Genomic DNA, 25613 nt, shown 5'->3' on the forward strand with positions numbered 1-25613 from the left:
TCGGTTTCCTCATCCAGTGCCTGCAAAAACAGCAGATCCCAGGCAGACAGCATCGCCAGACTGCAGAAACAGGTGTTCTTCATCAGAGTCTCCTCTTCTCTCTCAAAAGCCATCATGACTCTCAGAAGGCAAAGAGAGGACAGAGTGATTTTTTGCCCTTACCACACAATTCCAGAGAATCTGAATTCTCTCTCCCTCAACTCACAGACCTAGTTGCAAACACCAATACTTCCTACTTATTGCACCTACTCATGGGACTTGAGTTTTTGCTTAGACTTATTCCATGAGCTTAGGAGTGTAATTCTCACTTATAATGTCATGCCAACATGAAAAAGGCTTAGATTTTGGAGGTTTTTGATGTTGAACTCTCTGCTTATTGAAGATCAGCCTGTGTTAATATAGTCAAGGTATCCAGCCTTTGTGATCTGATGTAATGGTGATGTAGTCCATGTGCAGTTTCGGCACTTCATCAGCCTCACGTAGAGAGTGGGGAGAAGATGCAGCTGTGGCTAGCATTGAGTAGGGTCCCACCGATCTTTAGGAGATAGAATGTTTGCCTTCCCTTGTGGAGTCGATGTTGAGCTTAGCTCTGAAGGGTGAATAGGACATAGCCAAGAGACGGTGGAGAAGTGGCTCAGGTCAGCCACAAGATACTGTGCACCCAGTCCCCAGGGAAAAGTCACCCTGCCCTAAAGACCTTCAGCTCAGGGTACATAGAGTAGGAAAGAGGGAAGTGAGGTGGACTAGGAAGAGGCCTGAGCAAAGGTATGATGAGCTATGTGTACTCTAAATGCATAACTGTTACTAAGAGATGCATGTGAACAAAGTTCACCCAGGAATAAGGAAAAGCACACTTGCACTAATAAGCAAGGCCCTCAGTGGTCCATTTTACTCATGAATCTTGGACCATGGCTGGGCTGTGAATGATTCTACTTTAGTGTACTTCTTTTTAAGTTAAAAGTCTAATTATTATAAAAGTCTTAGAAAAATAGGAGTAAATATTTATTTATAAGATTTATCATTTATTTTTATTTGATGTGTATATTTATCTTGAACAAATGTCTCTGCACCCTATGACCTTTATGGAGGCCAGAAGAGGACAGAAGATCACTTGGGACTATAAGGGCAGATGGTTGTGTGCTGCCATGGGTGGGCACACATCCTCTGTAAGAGCAGCAAGTGCTCTTAACCACTGAGCCATCTCTCTGGCCCCCAACTGGGTAACTATTTTGACCCTCAGAGAAACAGGTAGAAAATATATAGTAAAACAATGAAAGACGTATGTATCCACATGAGCTCAAAATTTTTCTGAGTTGCAAACAATGAGATAAACTATATAAAATAAAAATTTTAGAAGTCATCAAAATAGAGGCTGGGGAGATGCGACAGTGGGTAAGAATGTAAGCATGAGCACCTTATTTCAGAACACTAACACCCACATAAAAATAGGAGTGGCCACATGCGCCTGTAAACCCCAGCATAGTTACAGGAACACAGCAGTGTGAGTGAGCCACCCCTGTCCCCCATGCCCCAGACTGCTAGTATAGCTCCAGGTTCTTAAGAGATCCTGCCTCAAGGCAACAAGGCAGAGAGACACAAAGTTAGACACTCAGTGTGCCCCTATGGTTTCCACACATACATAGTTTCATATGGATACGTGGCCCTGCCAACACACACACACACACACACACACACACACACCAAGGCACATAGATGGAAGTCAGAGTCAGCTTTTTCTTGCTCCATATGAGTCAGAAAGACTGTACTCGGACAGTGGAGTTCCTGCAAGCATCCTTCCAAGCTAAGCCATCTTGCCAGCCTCGTAAGAATACTCTTCAAAAATTTACTATTCATATTGTTCTAGTTAATGTATCCTCCAGTACTACATCAGTCTGAGATAATGTGGCATAACAAACAATCCAACAAAGCTTCGGCCTTCAGTGATAAGCCTCTCTTTCTCAGATTCTCACATCTGTAGACTTTTGTAACATTTAGCATTGTCTACTTGGAGTGCACTTTTCTAGAACTTTCCAAGTAAAGGGGCCCAGACAAATGGTGCAGGCACATTTGAATGCTTGGCTTCCTGCCTACACTGATGCTTGTGTTTCTCTAAGCCAGTGCTCTGTGACTTGTGTAGCCTGTGGGTGGGGAAAGACATGGTGCCTGAGTGAGCCACCCCTGTCCCCCATGCCCCAGACAGTCTCTGGTATGGCAACAGCTGCTTCTTGATGTGCATAGTGATGGCTTCCTTCTCTTCTTATGGTTGCCTAAGGGCTTTCTCTCGCCATGGTAACTTTCTCAGATGGTGGTTGGAGCTGGACTCTTAGGACTGCAGTGAGGGCCAAGGAGTTACAGCTTCTGGCTGCTAGCATCCTTCAACTAACTAATCCTGAAAAGTGAATACAGGGTTATTCTTTCCTCTTGAGTACAACAGCTTAGGGGTGCACATCATGTGGTCTCTGAGTAGGATTACACCTTGTCACTCATGATGGGTGGAATGGGGAATAGGTTTTTTAACACGCACTGAACTGATTTCCTCCTCTTACTTCTTCAGAGGTAAATCACTCGGATTATTTTCAAATTAAAGAATTCCAAGGTAACCCCCCTCATCATCTGATTACAGAGAACTCTGGTTTAAGATAAGATGTTTATCTGGGCAAGGTGGTGCATGACTTTAATCCCAGTATCGGGAAGGCAGAGGCAGGCGGATCTCTGTGAGTTTGAGGCCAGCCTGGTCTACAGAGTTCCAGGGCAGCCAGGGCTACACAAAGAAATCTTACCTCCTCCAGGAGGAGGGAGGGGAGAACAGGAAAAGGAGTCTATCTTAATGATAAAGGCAATGCAAAGATTGGGTTTCCTCCTGGGTGCTGTTCAGAACCCCTTGAGCAGTCCATACTTTATATATCTGTCAACTGGGAGAAACTGTGGTCACACTGTGTGAACTTCCTCTGAGCCTTCTTAAGGGCAGGAAAATGCACAAGCCAGACAAATAAATCCACTCTTCTTCCCAACAAACATGGAGGACTCCTCTTGGTTATTTGGGGACTGAATTGTGATCTGGAAGTTTTGTCAGGATAAATAGGGGAAAACCAAGAAAGGCTGTTAGAATGTGGTAAGCTTCCACTGCTTCATCTCAGCACCTACACAGAAGCTAATGACTGCATATAATTCCAGTTCTAGAGGATCTGACACTCTCTTCTGAGGTTACTGCATGAACGTGGCTTGCAGACCTACACGCAGGCAAAATACATTTAAAAAAAAATCTTAAAAATGTAAACCAGTATCTTTGTCTGTGTTCTGTTGCTGTGACAAAATATTTGAGGCTGGTTAATTTATGAGGGAAAAAGATGGAAGGTTATGTAGTTCCGGAGGCTGGGAAGTTCAAGGGCATGGCTTTAGCACCTGGAGAGGCTTCACACTCCAGGGTCAGTCATGTGACTGAACAGGCGTAAGGGTGTGTGAAAGAGCAATGGTAAGAGGCAGGCTTGCGTTGTAACAGTTCACCCTGCTGACGATTAACCCAGTCCTCAACACATGGAGCTCTCTGATGGGAGAGGCTTTCATTGCTCCTAAAGATCCAGACACTTCATAGACTCCCCCACCTCTACAGAGTCCCCCATTGGCAATCAAGGGGGCTGCATGAGTTTCAAGGGGTTGGGTGATGCCGGAATGGACAGAGGCTCCTCCTGAGCGCAGAGAAGAGGGCAGTTCTGTTGGTTGGAGCTTCACTGGCACCGGGAATAAAGAGTGAGAAGATATCTAGGAGGAAGTCCAGGGAAGCCCCTAGGTCCCAGTAAGAGTGGGAAGAAAGAGCTTGGGCTAGCCTTAGTTCACTGAATTAGAGGAATTCCACAGCCTTGGTGGATGGTGCCCTTTGGATGGTAAATGCATTGTGTCTGAGGAATACCAAAAGGCAACCCAGAAGCCTGTACTCAGAGACCCTCCAACTTAGAGAGTTTAACTTCTCAGTCAGTGTAGGAGTTGGATAGGAATGGGATGCACTTGTATTGTGAGAAGAGTCAAGAGGAAACCCCAAGAGAGGAAATTTGTCAATGTCTGCTTCAATTAAAACAAAACCAGAAACAAAACCAACCTTTATCTGTCATTTCAAAGCCTTCCATATTGCTTGAAATCTGTGACTTGTGTTGCTTCTGCATTAGCAAATGAACAACAGCTTTCCCAGGCTCTGCTGTCCTGGGAGAAGTGGGAGAGTCTCTGAGTGACCTATGACCTCACATCTGAAGACCTCTACTGTGGCAGAACAGGAAAAGAAGTACATGATCTAAAAACTAAAATGTAGGCAAGGATCTTATGCCCAAGCCTGATGACCTGAGGTTATCTCTGTTACACACACCATGGAAGGAGAGAACCGAGTCCTAAAAATAGTTTTGTGATCTCCACATGGGTGCTTTGGTGTGTGCATGCACACACACACACACACACACACACACACACACGTATGCATGCATACACACATACCTCTGCACACATGCATGCACATACACATACACTCACATACATGCATACCCACACACACTAAAATAAATAAAAATGAAAAAACAAACAAACAAACAAACAAACAAATATTTGAAGGCAGAATTAGACAAAGAATTCAAGTTCTTAAAGTACCCCTGAAAATGTGGGGTCCTGTGTTAGCTCCTAACATAGAAGAAGCCAGCAAGAGTCTGGATTTTGCTCTAATTAAAGGTGTGTTTCTTGAGCTGTGTCCAACCCAGGTCTTTCTGGCATTTTTAAATCCTACTTTTGGTTCCAAAACCTTTCACTATTTATCACATTTTATACCCACCTGTTAGGCAGAAACAAGGCAAGCCTGTGTGAGTTCAGAGCTCGAGTGTGTGCCTGAGCCGTAGTGCCGTCACTTCCCCCTGGTGATCCAGGAAGAGGCTCTGTGCTGTGAGGTGGCATATCACAGGCGCTGGTTTATTGCCATCAGTTTTTCGGTAATTCCCAACTGGACCAGATTCAATCCAATAACAAAGGATGAAAGTGTCTAAGTCCATTTAACTACCAGGTGCCTGAATTTGCTCAAATCACTTATTAATTTCCTTTCCTGATCTCACTGCTAAGCTGTCAAAGCTCGATCCGGTGTCACAGAGTCAACTGCTTTGGGGTCAATTATGCTGGATTGCATTGGTAGTTATTGGATGACAGCCCAGTCTGAAATGGCCCCTCATCTAATCACCCATGTGTCCTCTATGAAAATAACTCAAAGGACAATGCTCTCTAACTGTCCTAGACATCAGATTCCAAACCCAGGCCAAGATGGTGACAGCTCTTCAGATGCCACAGCCAGGGAGCTGACCATTGCCCTGGCCCAGGGGTGAGGATCTGAGTCCTTTTCCCCCTCTTAACCTAACATCATAAACACGATGTTTTATTGCCTCTTGAGTTCCCCTCCCAGCCCCCATTCTTTATAACTCACCCACTTCTAGAGAAGAATTTTCTCCCACCTCCCAGAGACCTCCTTCTTTACAAAGTTAAGCCCCGTTCATCTTTAACACCTTTGCAGCGCCCTTACGCTCCTGCTCCAGTTTCCTGCTCCTAATGTTCTCCAAAGCTCCCTTTCCTCCTAGACTATTGGACTGGCTCCAGTAGTCCTTTCAGAGGCTCCATCCACGGGTTTCGTTTTCAGCGAGGAAGAAGTGCAGCATCTTGGAGGAACAATGGAAGGTTCTTCGTAGCTGGCGGTTTTTTTTTTTTTTGTAGTTCTTAAAAACACCTGGATATATTCTATGGTATTCTTGATGCTAAGAAGGTCTTCTTCCAAATATGGCTCTAACCCACAGCTGGAAATAACGTGTTCTGCAAATCTCCCTGCCAGAGAGTTAAATGTCTTCCCAGCATTTTAAATCATTTAAAGGCACTTAACTGCTCAAAATCATATGAATTCTCCTCATGCTCACATGGAAAGTATTGAGCAAATGACAAAGAGCATTAGCAAGGCTTCATAACTAAATCAGGAAAAAAAAACCCAACACACTGGTGGCAAATACGCTGGAGATTTATGAATGAAAAATCTCTTCCTAAACCAACTGAAAGGGTTGTTAGAAATGAGTGGATGGTCCTCCTTTGGTCTTGTACCCAAGTTGGTGAGTGTTCATTTGTTCTGGATGACATGACACAAACATGATTGTATGACACAAACAAGCTTCTATAAAATACATCAATATAAACACCACAGGGACAGATCCAGGCAGAGCCTTTCAAACAGTGAATTAAAACAAAGCTACAGAAATACCCCGATACTTGAGTAGGGAACGAAGCCCTTTGTGTTCTTCACATCTACCCCAAGCCACTTTCTGCTACTTGGACAGCTACAGTGACTGCTGATTAGACCCCTGGATCCCACTTTTCCCACAGTAATCCATCCTCCAACGGGCTTCCCAAACACATCACCTCTCTAAGACAATCTCCTAAGAATTTCCTATTGTTCTTGAATAAAGCTCAACCCCTTAGCCAAGTCCAACCGAACCATGTGTGACCCAATTCTGGGCCTGCACTGTATGTTCATCTTAAGCTATCCGTGGGTTTGCTCCATAGCCAGCCCTGTGGTCTTCTGTCCTCAGGATACTGAATTTATTCCAGCTCAGCCTCCCCTTGGGGCTGGCTATTCCCTCTGTGGCACTTGTTTGCTGGCAATTTTTCTGAAGGCCTTACAGATCCCAGGTCCAATTTCTTCTTGTTGGAGTTTTCTTTCTTAGCCTGCTGGGACAGTTATTGTTAGGTCAACCAAACTAACTAACTAACCAACCAACTAACTAAGAAGCTAAGGAAGGCCAACATATTTGCAGTTTGTCTGGGTCAGTGCTTCCAGAGATAAGCATGAGTCAAAATGGAAAACAGATCCACCCTCACTATGGCTAGGCACCACCCAGAGGGCCTGGAGAGACCTGCATTGAAAATTGCAAATTGGCCACCTGTTTGAAGACTATGAGAGACATTTTTTTTTTCTGCTGTCTCAGACCCCAGAACTCCAGCTCTTCAAACTTTGGTTTCTGTGGCTTATAGCCATTTTCCTCATCCTCTCTTCTGACAGGTTTTTGGGTTTTGACCTTTAACTGAGTAACACCGCTGACTTCCCCAGTCCTACCATCTTTCAGTTTGGATGTGCAGCATCGCAGGTATGCCAGCCTGGGATAACACCTAATTCCCTAACTACTTGAGCCACCTCTCTGGTAAATGCTTTGTGTGTGCTCACATATGTCTACTGCTGACTCAGTATCTCTGAAGACCCATGAGACACCAGTGCAAAGCATGCTGTTCTGTAGTCTCAGAGAATATTATCAAACAACTGAAGCCATCTGTAAATTATCCTCAAATGAATAAATACGTAGTTTAAAGAGCCCACTCTAAAATATAGTGGTCACCATCAAAAAGAGGTTATTGTGGAGTCAAGCACAATAAGCTGAGCTTTGGGTTGCATGAGCTATCTGATTGTGGTGAAGGAATACTGGGGAGGAGGCAGCCTGAAAAATGCATCCTTCAGCCTTTGGAGAGATGGTCCTTATTTTCTGGGCATTTGATAATGGCTTGCAAAATACCCTGATTGGTGACTAACCAGAGGCAGCAGTGAGCATCTCACACATAAAACCCAATGCTAGAGACATACATATGAGCTCAGGATGAAGTCTGAGAATCAGAAAGACCAAGGTATTTGTCCATGACTGGGTACAGCCTGAACACAGCAGAGATCTGCAAACTTTGCTCTGCTGTAGGCTTCCAAGGTGCAGGTTGTTCCCTCTATCTCTCAGACCACAACGGTGGCTGTTACACTCCAGCGTGAATTACTTCTGAGACTCCACCTTAATGCCTTGGGTTGTCTGAGTTGGATAGCTTTCTCTCTAAAATAAAATAGCATTCCTGAAGACTGAGTTTCCCAGGGATCACGTTAAAATGTACATCCTTATGCAGAAGGCCTTGGCTGGAACTCTAAGTCTAGTATTCTCATCAAGCTCCTGATTGTAAGGGTGCCGGGATCCCTGGGCTCCTCTGAGGAAGAGTTCTAGTGAATGCACAACGGATCCAATTCCTGGTAGTGTTGGCATATACATAGCAAAAGAAACCATTAGGATCCTGTAGTGCAGTGATGGGGTTCAGCATACGATACCCCAAAGTGTAACACCCTAGCACACTGAGTGCTTGCAACAGTAGCAGATGATGACATCAGAAGCCAGACCCTTCTATAGCCTTTTCCCTTCCTCGCTTGCTCCACCCATTCTTGTTCCTTCAAAGCAAGTCACTGAGGTGTATGACTGTCTTTTAAAGTACATTCCTAGGATGCTAGCTGCTTGTAAATACATTTGTGTTTTCAACCTGAGCCTTGGTTCTAGGGTTTGCATAGACCTAGTCACAGTTTGATTTTGGGTCTGGCCGTTGCCTGTTGTGACAAGGTCTGATTCTAAGCAGAAGCTATGAGTGCAGCAGAGGGAGTTCCCCTTGACTGGCTTTGGTCAAAGGCCATGTCTTGCTAGTCAATTAGTTAGCCCTTTGGCAGTCTCACCAGTGAGCACTAATAGATCTGATTATCTTCCTAATGACCAACATAGTCCCATCATTTATTGATAAAACCACACTTTTGAGTTTGGTCATAATGAAAGCTGAGTGGGGGAGGCTGATTTCTTTGGCAAAAATTCATCTGTGTCTTTAAATGAGGGTTCCTTTGGGAAGGGGGTGGTGACAAGATATTTTTCCCCAGTGTCCATGCCAGCAATGATTGAACAGTCCTGTACTATTCTGAGTGAATACAGTTATCATCAGAAGAAGGACACTCATGGCTGTGTTCTCTGTCTGGGAGACAATACTGAACACTGTCCTAATGGCTACAAAAAGCCAGAAAAACCTAAGTGTGCTCCTAAGTTCTTGTGGAAAGAGGAGCTGCATCAGGCTATTGTTAACATGCTAACGAGAGGGACATTATCACGTGGTTGGAAGGAGGCTGTTTGCCTCACGCTACGGGGCAGCATTAATCATCCCCCATGTTTTAGGGCCCAGTTCTCTTGTGTGTGAAGCTGAGGCTCAGCCTTTTCTAGGTTCAGGATTCTGTGGCTCTCTTGGTTCTGCTGCTCTGCTCCTCTGATGGCGCTCTGCTTAGAAGCTGGGGTTGGCTGGATTCTGGCTGGATTCTGGCTGGGAGGTTTTCATTTTCTGGGAGTCTATGAAAAGCAGTAATCTGAGGATGCAGAGATTAGCACACATTGATTCTGATCTCGGGGTGAGGGTTGGGGCTTGGCTCTGGACTAAAATGGCGATGTTTGTGTTCAGTACTGGGGTCTGCAGGCATTTTTCACTGCCTACAAATTCACTTAAAAATAAGAGGCCATATAGTCATGTATGTTTAGTCAGCCCCTTGCAAATAACCCTCTTTCAGCATGCTGGTCACACTGTGAAAACAGCGAGGTAATTGCCAAGTTCAGTCAGCTTCTCTGATGTCATAAATGGAAAGACCTGTGAATTGCTCCTTTGCTAGGCATGAAGGCTGGGGATGATGTCATTCTTTAAAAATAAATAAGCATAACCTAATGTCTTTTTATTAATAGTCTAATTGCCGCATCAGAAGAAGGAAAGCTTTGTAGAGCAAGTGAGAAACTGCTCTGACATCATACTAACAGCACAAGAGGACTTTCTTCTCTGGGCACACACACGTGTGTGCACATACACACACATGGGTAAGCTGACCTCTGCAACAATGAGTCCCCGAGTAAATCGGTGAGCGTCATAAAGGGGTATAGGCAATGTGACTGGCTCGGAGTTGCAAAGAATCAGATACTGAAGAACGGCGGACCTATAGATGTTATTCTTGGGAAGAGCATTGGCCTTGGAGAAAGGGCATGCATAGATCTGTCTTGGCAACAGCACATCGTTGTCTCAGGCACCAAGGCTGAATGCATAGAACCTATGGCCTTGCTCATTTGAACAAGTATCCCGCAGGAAGGTCTACACCTTGGTAAACCAATTTTCGGTTGAATGAAGATAGAATTGTCAAGGGCTGGAGGGGTGGCTCAGTGGGTAAAGGTTCTTGATGCTAAACCTCTGATGACCTGACTTTCATCCCTGAAACCTACATGGTTGAAAGAAAGAACCAGCACACACACGCACAGACACACGCACACACACGCACCTCATATTCCATTCTTCAGTAAGTAAAATTTAGAAGTTGAGGCACTATTGGAAAATAAGACTATGCATATAATTCTTAAGTGTCACAGGCTTTAGAATCTGGTAGTTCTCCTCTCCTCTGAGTGGGTTGAATTCATTCTGTTTTTAAAAGATTATTATTTTATTTTTTTTTATACTTACATATATGTGTGTGTGTGTGTGTGTGTGTGTGTGTGTGTGTGTGTGTGTGTATGTGTCTTTGTCTTTGTCAGGGAACATTCCATGCATGTAGAGGTCAGAAGGTAAATTACAGGCATTGGTTCTCTCTGTCTACCGTGAGGGTTCCTGGGATTGAACTCAGGTTGTTAGTCTTAGCAAGAAGATATTTTATCAGCTGAGCTATGTCACCAGCCAAAGACAGAAACTTTTATTAATAATTAAAGTTTTTGTGTGTTGTGGTAGTGGACAGCTTTCAGGAGTTAATTCTGTCCATCTGTCATATGGATCCCTAAGACAGAACTTTAGATTTTCAGGTAAATGGGACAGGCACCTTAACTCTCTAAGCTAGCTCACCAGTCTGGATGGAGTCCATCCTGTCCCCAGGTGGTTCAATTTGTCTTTATCTCTTTGACTCGAGATCAAGTGATTTTGTAATGCTTTTGTAGCACTGAAAAAAAAGAAAAAAATCACAAAACTGTAGCCATTATATATTCTGTTGACAGGTGTCACAAATACTTGCTTTAGATTGAACTGCCTGATTCATATTAGAGGACATGGCTGTATATGCATTAGTCTGCATGATTTTGGTGGCCACATGATCTTTATCTGGCCTTTCCTACATGATATGTAGCAGCCACATATATGGCTCCCAGCCAGGCCTTTTATCCTAACATACTCAGATGGAAGGCCAAGCGATACTTATTTGAGATGCTCAGAACCAGGAGTGTTTCATATTTTGTAGTTTTCCAGACTTGGGAATATTTAAGGATATGACTCAAGTTAGGTTGGGACCCCAGCCCACCTAACTTTAGGTTTCACGTACATCTTGCACACCATCCGAAGGCAAATTCTGTACAGTCTTGCCAATGACTCTGCCTTTTGACTTTGGCCCTCACTGGAGGTCATGTGCCTAGTTTTCTTTCCTTTCCTTTTCTTTCTTTTCTTTTCTCTTCTTTTCTTTTCATTTCTTTTTTTGTTTTTTTTGTTTGTTTGTTTTTGTTTTACAAGACAGGGTTTCTCTGTATAGCCCTGGTTATCCTGGAACTCACTCTGTAGACCAGGCTGGCCTTGAACTCAGAAATCCACCTGCCTCTGCCTCCCAAGTGCTGGGATGAAAGGCGTGTACCACCACTGCCTGGCTATGTGCCTAGTTTTCTACTGTGGAGTCTTCATGGTAGTGGCTCTTTAGATTTTTGTGTGTTTGGATTTCAGTGTTTCAGATGAGAGATAGTTACCCTGTATTTTGTGTCCTAATGAATGTGGGAGGGCAGGCTTCTTGATCACATTACTTCTGATGTCGTTTGACAGTGAGTTCCAACCAGAAAAAAAAAATAGTTTATAGACATTGCAAGCCAAAGTCAGACATTGTGACACACTCCTATAATCCCTGTACCAGGAAGGTTGATGCAGAAACATCAATGTTCAAAGCCAGGACCAACCAACCTGGGATGCACAAGACGACTGTTACACAAAACAAGCACGAAATCCCAACAACAAAAGTGTCATGCCCTAATGTGGGTTCTAGTACAGGTTATTAACCCTATCTTCTGTGGCTTATAAACAGACAGCAACAGCTCCATGTTGAGACAACGGAACTCCCTTTGCAATGAAGTCTGTGATTGGAACCTTGGTAAGGAGAGGAAGAGGAGGGATGGGAGAAAAGGGGAAGGGAGAAGGTCCGCTAACTGGGTGCTGGGATGAACCACTTACAGCTAAGCCTGGAGAAGAGGGGGTTGAGAACAGCAATGAAGTCAGAGAGAGCTCTGCTGTGTTCACTAAAGACCCCTCCTCAACTGTGACCCCTTGTGAAGAGGGGGAAATTCTTAGGCTCCTGTAACAGCAAATCAGGAACTCCCCAGCAACTCCCCAGCAGTCTGTGGTTTAATAACTATTCCAGATAAATTTGATGTAGTAAAAGTGAGGGCCAGTGGTCTTAAGTCCTGTAGCCGAGCCAGCTGTGTTTAGACCTTGTGAACTCAGTTCTCCCGTGGTACCCAACAGGTCACTGTAGCTTCCACACTCCTTTGGAGAGCTGCTTTTGGATACAGTAGGTGTCTGTAAGTAGGAAGAAAGAGCCTGAGCTGTTTTACAGCTCAGGGACTCAGGGCAAGGCAGCCAGTTTCTGAGCTTGTCTCTAGATAGGTCTAGACCATCTTTAAGGCTCCTTGAGAGCTGCTGTCCTGTGGTCCCATGAGACATCAGGCTGAGGGGAGTTATCTATCACTACTCTCTGCGCGTGAAGGATAAGGTGTGTGTGTATGTGTGTGTGTGTGTGTGTGTGTGTGTGTGTCTGAAAAGACTCTAGGATAGCAGCACAATAAGCTATGGGGGGAGGCTATAGATAAGGAGACCCTCAGCAAAAATATGTGCATGATGTCACTCTAGGGGAGAGACAGTGATGGATAACAAATACACAGGTCTAATTTATCAGTCTGCATTCTTGAGACATGCACTAAGGTTAGTACTAATGTTAGTACTAAGATCACGTGTATACCAGACATGTAACCCTTAAGCAACTTCCCAGTGATTGAATGGTAAGTCCAGGTGAGCAGGCGTTCTGAACACCATGATAGATTTATTGAGTAATGACACACAGTGATAAATACAAGAGCAGAATCATTGGAGGACATTCTGGAAGCCAGGTGGTGTGTGCATTAGACAGAGGACATTGTTCTGGGCCTTATTATTTTATTTTAAAGCCCCTTCCCCATTTAAAGGTCTTTTTTTTTTTTGGTATGGAAAATGTAAAACAGATGAGAAGAAATTATGATAATAAACTCTCAAACTTTTTGGAGGCAAAGTTTAGAGAAAAGGCTGCTGTTAGGAATGCAAGAGCAGTGAGGAGCAGCCACACAGAAGGTGAGACAGTCCTCCCAGGAAGGTAACTTAGACTGGGCCATGTGATGTTTGTGGTGACGTGAGTTGACAACTGACTGTATTAGGCAGCTTTCCATGACAAAAATTTCTGAGACAATTTGTTGACACAAAAGTTTTGTTTTGGCTCTTACTATCCAAGTTTCCAGTATGTGACTAGTCAGTCAGAATGCTATGGAATTGTGGCAAGGACACACTTCATGGAGAGAACATGTCGAGAAGCCAGTTTCCTGAGAGTGTGGAGGGACTGGGGTCCTACAATTTCCTTTGGGGACACAGTTTCAATGGACTAAAGACCTCTCAGTCATTTCTATCTCTTGTTTTCTTTCTTGGTGTGTGTGTGTGTGTGTGTGTGTACTAGGTGTGTAGTACATGTACGTCAAGTTAGAGGTCTGAGGAGGAAGTTATGTGTCTTGCTCTACTAATCAATATCCCTTTACCTTTTTCATTGAGATGCAGTCTCTCACTGAACCCTGCCAGGGAGCCTGGCAGTCAGCAAACTCCAGAAATCCTCTTGTCCTTGCCTCCTGTATCTCCCAGTGCTGGGTCTATAGGTGCACTAGACCCATAGGTGACCCAGAGCAGTGTCCTCTGTCTAATGTACACACCACCTGGCTTCCAGAATGTTTTCCAATGATTCTGCTCTTGTATTTGTCACCTGCTTTGTTTGTAGGTGCTGGGATCCATATTCTTCCTTCAGGTCTTCATGCCTGCACAACAAATACTTTTACTCACTGAGCCATCCCCAGAAAGCTAGGGCACACCACTTGAAAGTTTCACTACTACCTGCAATGCCAAGCTGGAGATCAAGCCTTTACCATGAGGCTTTGGGGCCATTCAAGATGCAGACTATAGTGTGATGATAGCAGTGGCATGCTGGGAGTCAAGACTCTTCTAAAGACCTCATCCACTTATGCTCTTGACACTGCCGCATGTCACAGACATTGGCGAACAGTGGGCCTTGGTTCTAGCATTCCAGAAGGCTGGTAAGCTTCACACAAGGCTCAAACTAGGGCAGCTTCTAGAGCTTTTATAAGAAGTTCCCCCACCCCCAGTGCATCTTTGCTTTAGAGATATCTCAGTCCAGCACCCTTATTTTCATTAGGAAGTTCATGTAGGGATCTGGGACCAGCTGACTTCTCTGTCAGAAAGGTTGAGTCCAGACCCTCTGTGAAGCTCACTAGGTGATTCTAACACAAAACCAACTTTGAGCAAGTATTCCATTAGAGAGGACATTGTCATGTCACCCTTCCAAAATTCTAACTCTGTCACTGGGCATCTATACACCTGTTAGAGGGGAAGTATCTTTTCACCGAGGTGATTATAACTCAGATCCTTGATGGTGTCTGGCACAATCCCAGGTCCCCAAGCACAGTCATTCTTTCTACTATTAGCTGCTGGCATATCCAAAGTTAGAATAATTGATTCTACTTGGCTTGTGCCCTAATCATCTTAGAATACCATATCTCTTTCTGGGCTTTAGTAGCATGATGGAGTAATAACTGATACCAAAAAAAAGCCCTCGGTGTGCTAATTGAGGCTTGTGATCCACTCCAGCTAACCATGCTGAGAACTTTATTGGATGTCATTGTCCTTAGATGTGTGCCTATGAATTAAAATGTGCCTGAAAGATTTCAAAGCAAGAGCCTATCAAACCCATAAAAGAGAACCACAGAAGAATATAACAGAGACTCTGTCTTTTCCCAAAATCCCCGCTATGAGATCAGCACAGGATCCTATGGGCAGGCAAGGAGCTGAAGAAAAAGGTCTTGAATTTGGCTTGGAAATTGAGGCTGAAGGTGATAAAATAGGAAGAGAAAATAGAGACAGAAAGGAAAGCACACAACCTGAGGGGACAGCTCTATAGGGAAGTCCCTGGGTGTGGCGTATGCTCCATGGCTAGAATAAAATAGTAAACCATACCAGACATCCAGGTTGTATCTGGTTCTAAAAGTCCTTTGGGTCCAGGGTGAGAGTTCTCAGTCCATTCTGCATACACAGAACAGCTTTGCAGTGTTAGAAAGGGAATCTGGCTCCCTGGACAGAAGCGAAACACGGATGTAGCATTTTGTCATTATTACATAAAATAAATTGAAGCATAAGGGGGCCCGTCTGTCTTCATCCCACCATCAGAAAATACAATTAGGAGGAAACATAGAATTTAAATGATAGCCACTAACACATTGAAGATATTAAGATTTTTTTCCCCCCTGAAACAGTCTAACATCATTTGTCAACAGACATCAAATTAAATTGGGAAAAAAAAAAGAACACGGCTTGCTTTCGTCTCCCGTAAAGATATTTGAAGTTGTTTATTGAACTGGAATTCAATCTCCATAATTCTGCGGCTCTCTCTTTTCATCCATAATAATTCATCTCTATAATTAAAGCCTAATGAAGCACACAGTTTCCCTCTTCGTAATCAAGTTCAGCTGCAAGTGACCAACATTAAAATAGAAGTCTTTCCAGTAAAGGGATTTAGCCCTCCTTCCTTTAGAGAGCTACCTTTTCCTCTTGGATTTACATTTAGTCCCATTAACTGGATTTATTTTCTCAAGAATGCTAGGAGTCATCAAGAGTAGCAACAGGGATTCCAGATGACCCCAGACACTGAGTGAAGCTGGATTCTTATTGAATTAATTAATTGATGCTGCTGGTCTGTGATCCATGGCAGGCCTCTCCCTTTGTTTCATGTTTTGTCATTTAATAAAGGGCTGATTCTTGAAGGGGGATGGATAAGCAGGGAGAAATTGCCATCTTTTGGTCTCCATTTAAATCTGAAACATCCCTTGGAAACCTTAGGCTTTGAACCATTATCAGCTAATGTCTTTGAAACTTATTAGCCGGCCTCCAGCTGGGATCAACCGAAGAAGATGTAGAAGAGGGGCCTTGGAGAGTGAAGTCCAGCCAGGAGAGAGAAGGAAAGAGGACAGAGAAGAACTTAATTGTTTCCACAGCCTGGCCAGCCACTCCACAGAGTCATGGCCATTCAAAGCACCCCTGGGGTCTCCATTGGCCCAAAGACCAGAGATTGTAGGCCAAATTACCTAGCCTTTCACAAGGAATCCTGCATTGTTGAATCACTGAAAGTAACCATATAAATTTAATATTTTTTGTTGGCTTTTGAGATAGGATTTTGCCAAGTAGCCAGACTGGCTTTGAATGGGGATCCTTCTGTTTCAGCCTCCCGAGAGCAGGGATTTCAGGGGTATGCCACATTGGGTGACACTGTGTTGTTTTGATTTATGACTTACGTTACACAGATAGGAAATCAGGGTAATTAGGCCAGCCATCACTTTAAATATCTAGCATTGCATTGCGGTGAAAACATTCACAATCCTCTATTCTTGCTGTTTTCAGATGTGAAATGGATTATTGTCGACTGGCATCACCCCAGGGCCCAAAACTCACTTCTTTCAAGGAACTGTAGCTCTCCATTTGTTGGCCAGTCTCTCTTATCAACTCTGTTTCCTACTCTCCATAGCTTTGAGTAACTACTGTTTTATCCTCAAGATCCATCAGGTTGACTTTTGATAGGTTCCACTGTTTAATAATGTACTCTGGGCACAGAACTTATCTTTTCTATGGCTGGAGTATACCATTGTGTCTTCACAGAACACCACATTTTCTTAATCTATTCATCCAATGATAGACGCTTACTCTGAGTTCTTATCTGGCTGTTATGTACAATACCGCAATAAACAAGTGTACTCAGAATCTCACTGCTGCACATAGTAGCTCTGTTTCTGATAGGCTGTCATCACCACACTGGCTTATGTACTGGTTGTATACAAATGAACACTTCTGCCTGCTGCCTTGGGGAGTTTGACATAATAATGCTCCCCCCTTTGTAGTCTCAACCCTACTTTCCCCGTGGTTCCTGGTTACCACTGCTTTCCCCTTATCACGATCCTTAGCGAGCCTGGTCCAGCTTTTAGAAGCTGATTCACAGATAGGCTTTCCAGTTTCTCTTAGGAAATGGACAGACATGACAGTCCTAGGGCCAACACGGGGGTCTGTGCGTTCTCAGGGATGTGGCCACTGTTCTCTGTGGCCTTTCAGTGCCTGGGCCCTGAAGCTTTACTACGACCCATGCTTCTTCCCCTGGAAAAGATCGTTGTTGTTATTATTATTACTATTGTTATTGTTATTAATTCTGCTGGAGAGAAATTTTCCTCCAGTCTACATAAGACATGAGAAGTTGCAGCCAGGAAGGCACAGCTAATATTTTCCACAGCCTGCCCGCTTGTTCCTTTCCACTCTCTTCCAGGCTCTTCACCTGTCCCTGCCTGGAAATCTTCAGGCCACCTCTCCATCTTTAGCCAGTTTCTCTGAGTTACCATCATCTTTCCTGGCTTTCACATAATTTCCTCTTGTGCCCTTTAACTGATACATTAAACCCTGAATTAGCTCAGCCATGCCTGTCATTCTCTCCCCCTACATTTACAAGCACAAAACCCCTTTGTGTGATTTGTTTCTTCTGACATTTCACCTTTTACCCACTCCCTAGAGGAGAATTTCATTACCAGGGTATAATTTGTCTGCAAATGTTATGAAGGGGCTTTTCAAAGTCTGGATGTTCACTGGGCCCTCATGTGGTGTCACAGGCCCATCAGTTACCAACAGGCCACTGCATTTGTCTTCATGTCCCTCAAGCCTGACCACAGTAAAGAGTGGAGTCCCTTAGGACACATCTGTTGAGTGATGATTCCAGGGACCACTTAGATCAGAGGTTCTAGAGGTACTTGGCAAACACTGCAGGCAGAGTAGAAGGCAGGCTGAATACTACACCTTACAGTCAAGTGTTGCCTAAAGGATACATAGACAGGACACAGCTATGTCCCAACAAAACACTTTCACAATGAAGTGATGGCCTGCAGGTCTGTGTGTTATATCCTCAGCTCTGGGATTCGGCCATTTGTCATTTGAGAATGTGTGGAGAAAATCACTAGAGGGCAGAAACTGCAATAAATACCTGTCGGGGGTTTAGGAGGGAAGCTTCTGGAATTTAGATGTTTAGTTAATGCTCACTATATCCCTAGTCTATTCTAGGAGCAGAACAGGAAAAAGATTTCTGAATCAAGTCAAAAGGTGTTAGATAGGACAACCTTGTCCTATCCTTTGTTTTTTAATTTGTTATTGGGAAGTCTACAAATTAAAGCAACAAAAGGCAGATGTGCCAACCAGTGATGACGCTCCACTTGATGGGATTTAGCAACTCCTGGGAGACTAAACTCCAAGCATTCTGTGAAGGCAATTCCATAGCGGTTTCAATGAAGTGGGAAGGTGAATACAGGTGCCACCTCTGCAGCTGCACTCCCAAATTGAGTAGAAAGGAAACAATAAGCTGAGCATGCACCAGACTTAGGCATGAGGAGGCAATGTATAATAACTGAATTCCTGGGGACACCTTTGTTTTTAGAACAGTCAGGGATTCAGATAAAGTGGCTTCCCAAGGTCCTGGTTTCTCAAATGTCTTTGGCTGACCACAAGCATTATTTTACTGTGGCCCACAGTGGAGTCACTCGGGAGCCTCAATGAGAGACTGGCTGGCTTACAGCAATTGGCAGAACAACCTAGCCACAGGTCCATGGGGAGCCATGCGGCACAAGGGATGCTGGCAGGATTCCCTAAGAAAGTGTGACACCAAGGCTGAAGACCCAGACAGTGAGAGCCTGCCTGTGGGAGTGGAAGGTTAGATTCCTTACAGCAAAGAAGCCACCACAGGAGGGTCACTTTCCAGTGTGCTGTTTACAGACAGAAGGGAGGGAGGCAGGCCCTGCCTGTTTGTTTCAAGTGAACACAATTGCTGAGGCACGTTTGCCTCCATCTTCCTGAAGAACAAATAATGGTCTTGTAATTTAATGGAAATAACAGAACTGTGAATGTTGACCTCAGAAGAAGGGATTTAAAAAAAAAAGATAAATGCACAATACTTGGGTTTATTTCTGGAAAGAAATGCATTCAGGAATGGCTAGCAGTATGTGGGAGCATATTTGAAAAGGAAGGTGTCAGCATTAGGCTTGGAAATGACAGGTTCTGTCTCGCTCTGGTGCCCTGCTTTTCTGTTATCAGAGAGTGGGGTCTGTATAGTTCCTCCCTTGGCTCCCAGCACCAGGTGCAGAGAGGACACACAGTGAATCCTCAGTTCCTGCCACCGAGTGCTAGGCTCTGTTACAAAAGAGAGAAGGCTTTGCCGCAGGTCTTTGGGTTCTGGAAGAATGTTCCAGACTTCTGTGCAAAATCTGCTCCAGGGGCCTTTTTGGAATCTAAAGATACCCAAGACAAGTTTAGGGGCCATCCATTGCAGCCTTGGAAACTTCTAGTACCGTCTCTGTTCCCAGGTCCTGTGTAAAGTGACTTTACAGCTCCTCCTAGGAGAACATGGAATTTGTATCCTCACTGGAGTCTGGCCTAGGGTATGATTCATTTTTTCCCAAAAGCATACAGCAGAAAGTGTGGCGTTCCAGGTCCCAGCTTGTGGGGAGAGAGGACCCCGTTCTTACCTATTGCTAGGTCCGTAGCTGAGATGTCTGCAATGACACTTGCACATTTGTTGGTCGCCGTTGAAAACTGAATGTAGAATCTAAACACATTTGGAAATGTACTTTTCACGAGGGTGGGCTGTGTATTATGCAGCAGTTAGTGGCACTTGTGTGCTGGATTGACTGCGCATGCCCTGGAGAACTCTCCAGGTTCCGTCCCAGCCTGCAGGTTTCAGGAAACACAGGGATGGTTACTTCAGCCAGACATGAAAGAAAAGGCAGCGCAAGAGGGTCATCTTCCAGAGCCCTGTTCACCGTAAAGGAGGTGGGAACTGGCCGTCTCTGAGGCTCTGAGGCTCTGAGGCTCTGAGGCGTGTTTGCTTCCGTGTTCCCGAAAGACAGTGATCTTGTACAAGTCAGAGGAGTGGGAGCCTTGACCTCAGAAGGGGGTACGGATGTATGATTGACATGATAGCAGTCATATTGCTGGGACACAGTGTGAGATGATCAAGTTCAGGGGGATCAACAGACCCATCATGTTAATCACCTGTCTTTTCTTCCTGATGTTTTAAAATACCTATCTGGAGAGCTGCGTCTCTTTGTCTTCAGCCGTCATCTGTCACTGGGCTCCTTGGATCCATGTCACTCATTGTCCCTCCTTGCAAAGCTTCATGCCAATATTGTCGCCACCATGGCCAGCATATGGATTCACAAGGACCTCTCACTGGCAGTTAGCAAAAGAAATATTCACGTGTTAAAAGTGCCTCTGATAGGGAAGCAGTCTCTCTATTCTACACAAAACACCACTGAGGGCATTCACAAGATCATGTGTCCATAGGATTTTTTTTCCACAATATTTTCTCATGCATGTTGTGAAAAAAATGACCAAGGCTCTCTGTTACCTGACCAACTCCAAGCCATAAGGCAGTTTAGTGCTGGAATGCGTAATTACCTCTGTTTTCATTTCCTTTATTTCATTAATTTAGAAAATTTCTTAAACATTTACTGCCTGCCGTTTATGAAGTGGGACTAACTCCACACATGACTTGGAGTGAAAGTTTTTCTTTGCTAATATATATGTTATATGTGTAATTTAATAAGTATTATGTGTACACTTTGAATCACTAATTAAGATAAGCAAGTTCTAGTATATTAGGTGCTTAAACTAGTCCCAGCCTAACAAGGTTAATTATTACCAGAAACAAGTGAATACATTAAATTAAAAATATTATTGATATGACATCAGATTATGATAATAAATGTTGAGAAGAAAGTATTTCCAGAGGTAGACCTGTTATCTCTTTATGAAAAATGGTAGATAACCACAAAATAATTTAGAGACTAGAACAAATGTGTTTTAATAAGCCACAGTGATTAATTAAAATGAAAGCTTCCTTTGACTTGAAAAGGCAGGGTTGACATGTTTGCTCAATTTTTATGAGATCTACTATCAGCAGGTTGGCCTACATCAGAGCGGGATGCCTTTTTGTATATCTTTGGCTCACTTGCCAGAGCGGAAGACGCCCTCGGAAATTACCAAGATCAAGGTGTGCCAGATGGAGCCAACTCGGGACAGGAGGGAGAGAACTAACCAAGGGGAGGGGGAGGAGCAAAGCATCACACCCTCACAGAGGAAGTTTGCTGCGGGCTTGCGGAGTGAAGAAGGTGCTTTTCCCTAAGAGAGATAAGATAAAACTGATTTCTAAGTCAGCAGAGGAGAACTGGCTAGAGAAGAAACCCAGGCTAAAGGATTCAGACTTCCATGTGTGGAGTGAGGCAGACCAAAGCTTCAGAGACTGAGGCATGTCAGCTGTCTGTGCTCCTGGCTGACAGTGGTCTCTACCTGTTTCCCCCTCATCACTTGGCCTCAGTGACTCCCTCAGCTTTGTATCCATTCAACCCTGGAGACCTTGGCATCTCTCCCCCACTAGTGACCCCACGTACTCAGAGATTGGCGGGGAGGAGCTGTCTCTTTTCTCTTGGTCCTTAACATAGGCATCAGTCTGTATAATTCAGTACTTAGGTAAAGGCCAAGCTTACTGCTCTCAGATTCATCCATGGCCTCAGCCTGCAGGGAGGGCCAGGGAAGGGAGAGCCAGCATGTTATATGATGCTAAAGATTCGGGTGAATACCCAGGCTCTCACTCTCCATGTCTGCCCGTCCCGCAGGCTCCATATCTGCCTCGGACCGGATTCGTTGCGGGGACCCCAATTTCCACGGGATGAGAATTCTGGTCAGGTGGGCAATAAGTCGGCGGATGACAAACAGACTCGAGACACAAGGGTGTGTTGAATCTGAATGCATTTGTATAAGGTGAAATTCAGGCTTAAATACCATACAGCAAGCAGGGCAGATGACAAGAGTCACGTAGGCGGGCGGGGGGGTTACAGCAAGAGGCGCAGGACTGAGGTCATGTAGGCAAGTGACCGCACATCAAGGTCAGTGGAGTTCTGGTAGCCAGGTGTGAAGCAGGAGGAAGAGGAGTGGAGCCCTCCCTGCTGGGGCTAATTTGGTATTCCTATACTAATTCTATGGTCTTGCTGGAGGTAATGACTAGGGTTCTGACCTAACACTTCTAGCTAATGTCCTTGAGTGGAAGCCCTTCATTACTCTCTAGTATATAAAATATTTCTAACTATTGTGAACTATCTATTAGCCTAAGGAATGTTATAGATCTCCATTGCTAGCTCTTGCAAGGCAGGTTCCTAGAGAGAAATTCCAAGCTATGGATAGCTTGGTATTAAAACTAGGATAGGTTGGAAACATTGTGTTGGCCAGGGGACAATGCCCAATCTTAGCCATTTATGAATCATTTCTTGGGGTACCTTTATGCCTAATTATGAGGGTATGTTGATGATTGGAAAGACTGATCTGGAACACGTCTGAGTTAGGAGATACCAGTGACTGTCTGAATATCCAGGAGGCACAGAACTCCTTTTGAATTCTTATTGCCTCTTATCCTTAGTCAGGATTTTATCCCCGATATTTTGGATGTGACTGGAGTAGACGAGTGTGCGTGGCACATATCCCAAACACAGCTAACTTCAGATAGAAAATAATGCATGGTAAGATTGTGTCTGCACAGAACCACATTATCTTCACAGACATTTTATTTTTCCTCCCAATGGCTCAGTCTAGTGTTTACATACATTTGCATTGAATGGGTGAATGGGGGTACTGCACACAACCTCAATTCACAGAGTACAGTCTATTTTATGAGGTATGGGAATTTTGGAATCCACGCAGGGTCCTCGAACCAGTGACCCTCAAATATAGAGGAATGGTTGTGTTTAAAGATGTGTGCAGACGTATGTTCACAGTAGCACTGGTGTGGAGGTCAGAGGTCAATGTTAGGTGTTATATATCAGGAAGCATCCTGTTTGTGTTATGTTTTAAGACCAAGTGTCTCTCTAGTTACCCCAGAGCTTGTGGGTTATGCTAGGCTGTCTGGCCAGTGAATTCCAGAATCTACCTTTCTCTGCCTTCCCTGCACCTCTGGCCCTAGGCTCTTAACCACATGCTTCTATGCTATACCATGAATTCTATGAAATTCAGGGCCTTCTGCTTGACTGGCAAGCACTGTACTAACAGATATCTTCCCTGCTCTTGTATTCTAGGTTTGTTTTGTTTTGTTTTATTTTACCACCATTTAGGAAAAAAAAAATAGTTCATGTCATACTGCTGAAAAAGAAGTCCTAATTTAACTTGGGCTTCCCACAAAGGCAATCGCTTGAAAATGATCAGAACATGAAAAACCAGAGGAATGAACTTCCATGCATGCTTCTGTGTGAGGTTTCTTTGGGACTTGGAATTACTCTTTAGAGTGTGGAGGGGTGATAGAGAACCATATTCAAAGGTTCGTAGTATATTTTAAAAGAGATATTTCTACCAATGAATTAGTTCAGTAGTATCCATGTTGCTGGGTTCCCATTTCACTCCCTGTGTATATGATTCTGGAAAAATTGCATAGAACAACAAGGCTTAGAAGAATAACTGATCTATAGACTACAAAACAGTCACCATCATGGTTGGCCGGACTATCCTTTGGAATGGCCAGTTCTGCCTTCAGTGTTTGTCACCTTTTCATTCAGATGCTGGGCTCCTCTGCTTTATTCTCTTACAGTGAGAATATTGTATTTTCATAAGCCCAAGATTTAATGCAATGGTGCCCACTAAGTAGTGCTTAGTGAGCAGCACAAAGCCCTCGGAGCAGGTAGGGCCATGCTTGGCATGCTGGAAGCACTTAAACATGGTTGGTTTGATGGGGCCATTGACAATGATGAATACAAGTGCAGCCATGCTGGTGGTGACAGACACAGCTGGGAAAATAGGATTCAGCTGTAAAAACAGACTTGGGAATGGTCAGCTGCAAACACAGGCACAGTGTTGTGGGTGGGGGAGCCCCACCTCCCATCCTCCATGGCCTTTTTATCTCATCATTTATTCTGCTCAGGAACACGGGTTTGGATTGACCTGCTGGAGCAGTCCATTGGAGTGTATTGTGCTCTGTCCACAGGCCAGCGAGTCTGGGAGGAGGGAAAGTTGAATTCATTCAAATGCAGGCAGAGTGCTTTGTAGTATTTTTCTTGGCCACACCACTCAGGAGTTACCTTTAAATGTGCTTTATGTGAAACCAGAGAAACCTGACCCCGAATAACCATTTCAGATGGAGCTTGGGCTCTCGCGCTCAGGCTTAACTGGTGACAAAAGTATCAGCTGAGCTGTGCTGCGCTCCTGGTGCTTTGGGTACCTCCAGAGCAAATGTGTGTCCTAGATACAGGATGCACCTGCAAACGCCAGCCTCTGCTTCTCCATGGAGAATAGCAAAGAAAACTAATGTTGGTCAATTAGCAAGTGACAAGTCAACTCACGCACAAACTAGGCAATGTGATATTTACTGTTCTCCTATGTTCATGGTCAGTGAGGAATGGGATTCAGGCCACCTTCTTCATTGAGGATTCCCCTTTCCTTCAGCCATCAAACACGACATCCCAGAAAATGGTGGCTCTTGGTTTAAGAGATAAAATCCCCTTGGAAGCAGCATGTGATGATAACACTAAAGTTTTCATACTACTTCCAGTTCTCATCCGTTCAGTTTTCAGTTGTCTCAGTTTTCCTATCTTCTCTGATGAGGTTTCTGTACCATCATCACTTCCACTAAAAAAAAAAAGGGGGTGGGGAGAAATGGTTGTATGTTAATATTATTATTGTCCTGATACCACCAGGAGTAACTCCTGGTTCTGTTTAAATGTCTTTGCTTCTTCTTTTAAAAATAGATTATGTCAAGTGCCTGTTACAAAGATCTAAAATAAACTCTTCCTAACTAATGCCTTTCCCAGCTGTATGGCACTGGACAAATAAAACTAATTGGGAAACTAACGCAATATTAGAGTCTATAAGGATTTGAAAAACACTACAACACAATCACCCCTAAGTGATCAGGTTTTATTTTGCTAAAAAACAAAACAAAAAACCAAAAACCAAAAAGCCCTCTGTGAGAGGCGAATATGTGAGAGGCGAATATGTGTGTTTGTGTGTGTGTGTGTGTGTGTGTGTGTGTGTGTGTGTTGGCTAGTTTTATGTCAATTTGACACAAGTTGAAGTCATCTCAGAGCAAGGAACATCAATTGAGAAAAATGCCTCCATAAGATCAGGCTGTAGGTAAGCTTGTAGGGGATTTTTCTTGATTTTTCTTAATGATAGGGGAAGGGCTCAAACCATTGTAGGTGGTGCTCTCTCTGGGCTGGTGGTCCTGAGTTCTATAAGAAAGCAGGCTGAGCAAGCCAGGAAGCAGCACCCTTCCATGGCCTCTGCATCAAATCCTGACTCCAGGTCCCTGCCTTGTATGAGTTCTTGTCCTGACTTCCTTTAGTGACACACTATGATGTGGAAGTGTAAGCCAAGTAAACTCTTTCCTC

This window comes from Mastomys coucha, unplaced genomic scaffold (assembly GCF_008632895.1).
Source record: "Mastomys coucha isolate ucsf_1 unplaced genomic scaffold, UCSF_Mcou_1 pScaffold5, whole genome shotgun sequence".
NCBI lineage: Eukaryota > Metazoa > Chordata > Mammalia > Rodentia > Muridae > Mastomys > Mastomys coucha.